The sequence below is a fragment of the Lactuca virosa genome, chromosome 3, assembly GCF_052849685.1.
Source record: "Lactuca virosa cultivar CGN04683 chromosome 3, Lactuca_virosa_CGN04683_v6, whole genome shotgun sequence".
Taxonomy (NCBI): domain Eukaryota; kingdom Viridiplantae; phylum Streptophyta; class Magnoliopsida; order Asterales; family Asteraceae; genus Lactuca; species Lactuca virosa.
In genome coordinates, this window is record NC_136428.1 from 62,252,009 (window position 1) to 62,260,972 (window position 8,964).

The following is an 8,964-nucleotide window of genomic DNA, read 5'->3' on the forward strand; positions in this document are numbered from 1 at the left end:
GGACAATAACGAAAGGATGATTGGTTTGATGTTTAAGGCCAGTGTGATCCAGCCTAGTAATAGTCCACATTCTAGTCCCGTGATATTGGTTAAGAAGAAAGATGGGTCATGGAGGTTTGCATTGATTACAGAGCCCTAAACAGGGCTACGGTCCTCGATAAATTTACCATCCCGGTAATTGACGAGTTGCTGGATGAAATCCATGGGGTAGTGGTTTTCACCAAACTTGACCTGAAATCTGGGTATCACCATATCAGAGTGAGAGTCGATGACATCCCGAAGACCCCTTTCCGAACACACGATGGTCATTATGAATTCAAGGTCATCCCATTTGGCCTTACAAATGCCCCAACCACTTTTCAAGCCCTAATGAATGACGTTTTCTGTCCCTACCTATGAAAATTTATTCTCGTCTTCTTCAACGACATCTTGATTTACAGCCCAAGTGAAGAGTTGCATCATTCTCACATGGAGACGACCATAGAAAAGCTCAAAGAATATCAGCTGTTTGTAAACTTCAAAAAGTGCGAATTTGGAAAGACACGTCTGTCTTATTTGGGTCATGAAGTGTCCGCTGAAGGGGTATCCGCGGAAGCCAACAAGATTCATGTTATGCAAGAGTGGCCAACACCCACCAACATCAAGGGTCCAATAGGCTTCTTGGGACTCACGGGATACTACCGAAAGTTTGTAAAAGGGTACGTGAACATTGCAAAACCCCTAATAGATCAGCTTAAAAAAGATAAATTTATGTGGGATGATGAAGCCCAGGTAACATTTCTACAGTTAAAAGAAGCCATGACCAAGGCCCCGGTTCTATCCATGTCGGACTTCAAGAACATGTTCATCATTAAGACTGATGCATCGGGGCATGGGCTAGGAGTTGTTCCAATGCAGGAGCAACGCCCCATAGCTTATTATAGCTCCACTTTGATAGCACAATCTAGATTAAAGTCCATCTATGAGAAAGAGCTTATGGCGATTGTTATGACGATCTTAAAGTGACGTCCCTATCTGTTAGGGAGAAAGTTCATTGTCTGTACGGATCAACTAAGCCTCAAATACATTTTGGAGCTACGAATGGTGGGAAGAGATTATTAGAAATGGGTCTCCAAACTTATGGGATTTGATTTCGACATATAGTACCTTCCAGGCGCCAACAACCAAGTTGTGGATGCTCTTTCACGAAAAGAACCGCCCGTCCATTGCAACACCCTCGACATAGGAGTTTGGAAATTCTAGGACCAGTTGAAGGAAGAGTTGTCACGAAACGATTTCATCCAGAAATTGAAAGCTAAAGTTGAAGAAGATGCAGGATCTCATAAAGGTTTCGTCGTGTACCAAGGGAACCTATTGTACAAGGGAAGATTAGTTGTCCTCTCTACATCCCCACTCCTCCACAAAATCATTGTAGTCTTCCATAACTCTCCGATTAGGGGATACTTCGGAGAGAAGAAAACATACATGAGGACAGAAGCCGGATTTTATTGGCAGGGGATGCGCACCACCATAGCTGACTACGTGAGGAAGTGTCAAGTTTGCCAAACCCATAAGGCACTTACGACTTCACTGACAGGGTTACTACAACCGATTCCATTACCCCTGTAAACTTGGGATGAAGTCACGATGAACTTCATCGAAGGGATGCCTAAATCTGGTGTTTGGGATACAGTTTGGGTAGTGGTGGACCGCCTAACAAAGTATGCTCATTTTATTCTCCTGAAACATCCTTTCACTGATGCTAAGGTAGCGGTTGAGTTCATCAAAGCAATTGTTCGTCTACATGGTTTCCCCACTACGATTATCAGTGATAGGAACCACATTTTTATTAGTCAACTGTGCCAGGAATTGTTCAAGTTGCATGGAGTTAACTTAAAAAAGAGTATCGCGTACCACCCCTAAATGGATGGGTAGTCGGAGGTGGTTAATCGGTGCTTGGAAACCTACCTGAGGTGTTTCTGCTCCGAAAAACCCAAGAGCTAGTCCCAATGGTTGCCTTGGGCTGAGCTATGGTACAACACCTCCCACCACTCAGCCACTAAATGTACCCCCTTCAAGGCTCTGTATGGCTGTGATCCACCGCCAATCATCTGATTTAAAGGACAACACACATATATGGATGCAATTGATAAGCTTTTGGAAGATAGATATGCCATCCTAGATGACCTCTGCATGAACCTGCTCCGATCTCAACAACAGATGGATGTGCAAGCCGATAAGCACGGGAGGGAGCTCGTGTTTAAGGAAGGGGACATGGTCTTTTTGAAGCTACGACCTTATCATCAGCAAATCTTGACACGAAGGTGATATAAGAAGTTGTTCCCCTAGGTACTATGGGTCTTACAAAATTTTCTCAAAAATTGGGGAAGATGGCATACAAACTAGAACTTCCTACCATTGCTTCCATTCACCCAGTTTTCCACGTGTCCCAATTGAGGGCGGTCCATGGGGAACCTCACATCAGCAAGGAATTACCCCCTTCAACTCACACCTGAACTAGAGTTAATCATGCAACCAAAAATGCTTAAAGGGGTCAGACATGGGAAAGAGAAGGATCAAGGGAGAGAAGTTATGATTCAATGGAAGGGTTTTCCCGAAACAGAGGCCATGTGGGAGGACTTCGACAAGATGCAAGTGCAATTTCCATAATTCAACCTTGAGGGCAAGGTTCAAGTTTGGGAGGTAGGTACTGATAAGCCCATGGACCACCTTGTCTATAGTCGGAGGAAGACGAAGCCCATTTCAACCTAATTCGTTTGGATCAGGCCTGTTTACAGTTTTTCTTGTCTTTCCTTTTAAATTTTATATTTTAGTAATTAGTCCTTTTGTTGTGTAATGCTCCACCCACGTTTTCTGTTATGGGGGACATTCTAGTAGGTGCGGGTTCCTTGGTCTGTATGTTGGTCCCCAGGTCCTGTATTTATAGTGCTGAGTCTTTGTGAAAAGTTTCCATGCTGAAAATGAATGAAAGTTCTCTAAGAACACAGAGAGTATCCACCTCTAGAATTGTGGGCATATATCTTTCTCTCTCTCTCTCTCTATAAATTCTTACGTAAAACACACAGGTCAAGGCTATCAACAACCCAACAATTATGTTGAAGGATGAACTCTAGAAATGCCAACAGGCCAACTACCCTGTAAACAAACAAAATTATTAATATACGTATTAGGGATAAAATGGTAATTTGGTTACAATTGGAAAACTTTTTCTTCTTAGATACAGTGGTTGGAGCAAAGTTTAGTGGGTTGAATATGTTAGCTGGTTACCAACTTCATTAGGAGGTAAACTATAACTTTTGAAGATTGGATCTTAGTTTACACTTCTTGGATCTTGGTGTCCAATCATATTCTGATTTCAACATAGTGAAACAAAATGATTTTGAACACGAACATGCCAGATGATATGTGAAATATTATGATTTACCAACGTTGTAATATCCATATGAAATTTCCACTGAAGGACAAAAGAGAACTCTTCAACTTGCATCCTCACTTTTTATGTGAACTATGTTATTTTATGTGACATCCCCAATTTCACGGCCAGAAAAGACCGATTTTGTTTATGTTTTATTAAAATCAGAGTACTTCTTTTAATAAAAATGTTGCGGAATTTGTTCCCAGTAAAACATGATAAATACGTTGTCAAAGCATTTCTGAAGAAATGTATTTTTTTATTCATTTTAAAACATTTGGGATGTCATTGTCAATACAGAAACATAAGCATAAACAGAAATTACATTAATTTACACTAGTGATCTACACCTCTTTAATCTCTCAGTGTAATGTAACTTCGTATCGGCACCTATGATTCAAATAAGCTTGAGTGGGTCAGGTTGGGAAACCTGGTGAGCACATACGGTTTTCAACCCACAATAATATAATTATTATGTTTAAACATCAAACAATCAACCCAATTACCCATCCCCATTATCTTCTTTAATCTTAAGGATCTACCCTAAGAATCAGCTATTTCTAGTTCATTCATTCCTAAGGATTAGGCACGAAGTCACATCGTCACCAGGGTTTATACAACTTAAGGAATAGGCACGAAGTCACATCGTCGCCAGGTTTTATACAACTTAAGGAATAGGCACGAAGTCACATCGTCGTCAGGGTTCATCCAACAGGTGCTAAGTCCATAACTCATTTATCGACAGTATTATTTTCGGCAATCCATCCGAAATACATGTCAATGGGTTTTTAGAGTACACCGGGTGAACACGTCGTTCACAACACCTACAGGTTGCGAGCCTGCTAGTGTTCCACTGGACTATCTAGAATAGTCCGTGGTTGTCATCCATACTCTGCTAGATGACGGGGCCAACATTTGGGTAAAGGCTTTTCTCACTTTTCACCTCTCACCCTCATCTCATGATCTATATCGCCTTTCATCTCACCTTCCAACTCATCTTTCATCACACAACAACTATTTTATCTACTCATGTTTTACCCCAACATATTTGTAGATACAAAATACATATACAGTTTAAATCATTTAAAACGTATATAAAATCGATCATCCAGCATAGATAGCAAGTATACAGATAATATGCACACATAGCACGTAATTTATATAAAATACTTCATATCTATGTGTAAGATTAAAACAATATGCACTCACCTTAGTAGCGTGAGTTGATAGAATCTAACTAGAAACGGTCAGCGGTTCGTGATCGTCGGGCTCGAGAAGCGGAAACGGCTTTAGCAAACGAGAGAAAGGAAAGAAGTTTAGGTGTGAGATTGGCTGAGTTCGAACCTGCTATTTATAGCAAGTTTTTGGACTCTCACGTCGTGAGTTTATAAAACTCACGTTGTGAGCCAAGCCTGCTCACCCCGTAGACTTGCCATTTGCGTCCCTAGCTTCGGAAGGTGGCCATATGACTCCTCACGTCGTGAGATATCATTGCTCACGTCGTGAGCTTAGAACTTATCCCTTCGTAGCCTCGTTACACACCTTCTAGGTCCGAAATGTGGCAAATTGACTCCTCACGTCGTGAGATATCATTGCTCACGTTGTGAGCTTAGAACTTATCCCTTCGTAGCCTCGGCACACACCTTCTAGGTCCGAAATGTGGCAATTTGACTCCTCACGTCGTGAGTTTTTATGCTCACGTCGTGAGTTTTTATGCTCACGTCGTGAGTTCAGTCAGATTAGGGTTTCTGACACGTGTCATGCTCTCAGACAGCTACATCTTCGGAAGGCCATAACTTTTGCATACGAGCTCCGTTTTTGACGTTCTTTATATCCACTCGAAGGTGGAGACATACTCTACAACTTTCATTTAGAACCCTAAGGCTAAAATGTACTCTATCGTAAACTCACTTTTTACGATTCCCGGTGTCGTGCGGTTTTGTCGCGAAACTTCGACATGTCATAACTTCTTCGTTATAACTCAGATTTCAGCGTTCTTTATATGTACGGAAACCTTGTGACATATACTACAACTTAGTTAAGATTATTTATTCTAAATAATCATCTATCAAAAAGTCATTTTTGACGCTTATCGTCACTAAATTGACTAGCCCGAATCTGCGGGCGCTACATTTTATATTTGGATATCCATAATATCCTTATTTTCACCCCTATTATCATGTTGTTCATCATTTTGGTAGGATCTTGTTGGATAATATTGTTTTAGACAACCTTAATATAATTTATTTCTATTTAATACACAAATATCTAAGCTCGTCCTATTATAAATATATACAATAATTGTGCGTTTGGTTGGCAGGAAAGGAATGGAATTCGAGGGAAAATGATTCCAATTCCCTCGAATTCATGCGGTTGGTTGGACTTAGAGGAGGGAAAATGATTCCTAAATGAAATAAACATTCCACCATATGGAGGAAAGTGAATTCCTTCCAAAGTTAGATGGAAAACATTCTTTCTCATCAAGGAAAGTGACAGATTACAAAAAATACCCCTTGTACTTATCAGAAAACCCACCACCACTACCACCACTATCAATGACCACCAGCACCGCCGCTACCGCCACCACCACCACCACCACCGTCACCACCATCACCACCGCTACCGCCCCACCAACCACCACCACCACCGCTGCCGCCACAACCACTACCACCGCCACTATTGCCACCACCGTTGTTGCCGCCACCGACCACCACTACCACCACCATGACCACCACCCACAACCACCGCCGCCACCACCACCACCCACCATCATTGCCGCCGCCTCCACCCACCGCCACTGCCTCCGATGCCACCACCACTACCATCGTCGTCGTTACCACCGTCGCTGCCGCCACCGACCACCACCACCCACCACCACTACCACTAATAACACTACCACCACCACCACTACCAAAGCTGCCACCATCGCCGCTACCACCACCGCCACCAGCCGCCACTGCCACCACCAGCACCATCACCGTTATCGTTGTCGCCACCAGCTGCCACTGCCACTATCACCACCACTTCCGCCACCACAATCAATGCCACCGCCACTATCACCACCACCATTGCTGCCACCATCACCTCCACCCACCACTGTCGCCGCCACCACCACCACTGCCACCATCGCCAAAATTTTACTGTTTTTATAATTTTCATAATATATCTTTACATATAAGTTAGAAAACAAGGTAAAATTAAGCAAAGCAGGAAAAAAGAGTAACTATGTCATTTTACATGAATTCCAATTCTATTTCCTGCGAACCAAACTGAATCTGGAATTAATTCCAATTTCATTTCTTGCCAACCAAACAACACATGGAATTGGATTCAAAATCCTGACAAATTCATTTTTCAATTCCAATTCAAATTCCTTCGACAACATTCTACGAACCAAACAACACCTAAGTAAACATTTGTTTGTGAGATATGAGCATTGTAGCTAAAAGTGCTACCTAAACTGCACCATGTACAAGTTGCACCATGTACAAGCTGAGGTAGAATTTAACCTTTGAATTGTTTTGAAATTAACTTACATAAATTGTCCTCACAGTTTTACGTTCTATTCATAAGTCACCAACTTACAAATCTTTTTTTTTTTTCATTTTTTACCCTTACAACCCAATTAACTTGCCATCCGCAACCTTTTCCTTCTTCTTTTTTTTTTCTTTTTTCGTTTTTTACCCTTATAATACATATGTTATTACAATAGATACCCTTTTTTTACTTGCCATTTGAAGCCCTTTAACCTTTTTTTTTATCGTGAAAAACTATATTTTTATAAATACACGTTGGAAGATCGGTATATGCAATGTTATGGACTTTATATACTTTTCTACCAACAAATACAACTATACCTACATTTTACCAAGGGTTATTGTCATTGTAGCCCAACCAATTTATCAGTTTTGTTTTAAAAGGTACCTTGTCATTTTTTTGCATTCTAAGGGTATAAAATTCATATTAACCTATTTATTTAGTCCCTTTGACCCATTACTAGCAAAGAAATTCATTTTCATTAAATGGCATGGCTGCCACAAAGGATTAGGGCACTATATTGTCAGCTTGGGGAATGCAAACGATGAGTTCCAGCTTACATCTTCCAGCATCGATCATGAAGGCAGGATGCCAAGAAAATACACAACTGAAGATCAAGGTATTAATTGTTACTAGAAACTGTTACTCCTGTCGTTACTAGATCTTCAGTATCGAAAGATTATTTGATTTATAGTTCGAACTTTCAGGTGCACAAAGAGGCATATAACCGCCGTTAGAATGGTACAATGTTCCTGATGGGTTGCCGGAGGGAATTTCTGGTAAAGAGGGGGAGGAGAAGGGTGGCAGTGGCCGTACCCCATCGGAGATGATAACAAGGAGATGTTTTTTTTTGAGAAAATTGATCGCATGCCATTGCCAAGCAATGTTGAGATGTGGTTTTTTGAGAAGATTGATCCCAAAACAACGTCGACCGTTGACTCGTTTTATTGATTTTGAGGTTACCATGCTAGTCTTATTGTTAACCTCCTTCTGATCCCAAAGCTCAGATCTGTAGCATTAAACTGCCACTTATCGCCGAGCTAAATGCACCAAAATCGTTGAATACTCTGATTCTGTTACTGTTGTAGGAGGTTCTTCCATAAGCCCACACATTTTATCCAGGATAAGGATTGGGAAGTACACACTTGATATTTCTGGGCCATCAAAAATGTGTTAAAACGTTAATGTGGCTATAGCTCAAACCAAAATACCCAGATTCAAAACTTCCTCTTCTTAAAGCAGATACCAAGCGTTTGAGAAGGCAAAAGAATATCTGTTGGGTAATCAAAACTTTGCCAAAGAATCTGACCTCTTTTTTTCTTCAATACAAGATTACTTGCATTCAACAAGACTACTCTATTGACATCTGTTGATGTTGTGTTTGTTTCCCAAACGAGCATTCCATCCATATTGGTCAAAACCATGGCTCTGTTTCTTACAAATGTCATATTTGATCCATGGCTATTGACAGGTGTGTCAGTTGACTGTCTAGACCATGGCGCGTTCCTTGGAGTTTGTGATCCAAATTGCAAACCAACATGCATTGCTTTGGAAACTATAGAAGCTACAAGTGTAAGAGTTGTATGGAGATCTTAAGACGTGTGAACTATCATCAACGGACAGAGAGGAACCTCTTTGAAGATGATCATGAATTGAACGTTATGGTGTAATCAGATTAGTAATAACAAATTCGATTTCATGGGACGTCGTTGGATGGATCCGACGATACAGTTGACCGTTATGGTGTATGTCGAGAGTTGCCGATTTTGCATTTGACGAGTCAGCTGGCGTCGAGTGGTAGAAAAGGAATGGGAGATGAAGAACAACAACCGGATGTGATCGGATGTTGAAAGCTTAGATTCGAAGAGAGATCAGATCACAGGTGGGTAATGAGAATTGGGAATTGTAGTCGTGAAAAAAAAAACTAGGGTTGGTATTGTGAAGAAGACGACTAGAGGCGAACTGTACAATACATAAATTGATTTTTTAATTTAAAGTAAAACTAAAGAAAAGCC

General features: G+C 41.0%; 1 pseudogene; it reads left to right on the plus strand.

The window, feature by feature from the left end:
- The first annotated feature begins 468 nt into the window (after window positions 1-468).
- LOC145163586 (putative mitochondrial protein AtMg00860 pseudogene) lies at window positions 469-1,005 on the plus strand (annotated as a pseudogene).
- The last annotated feature ends 7,959 nt before the right edge of the window (window positions 1,006-8,964 follow it).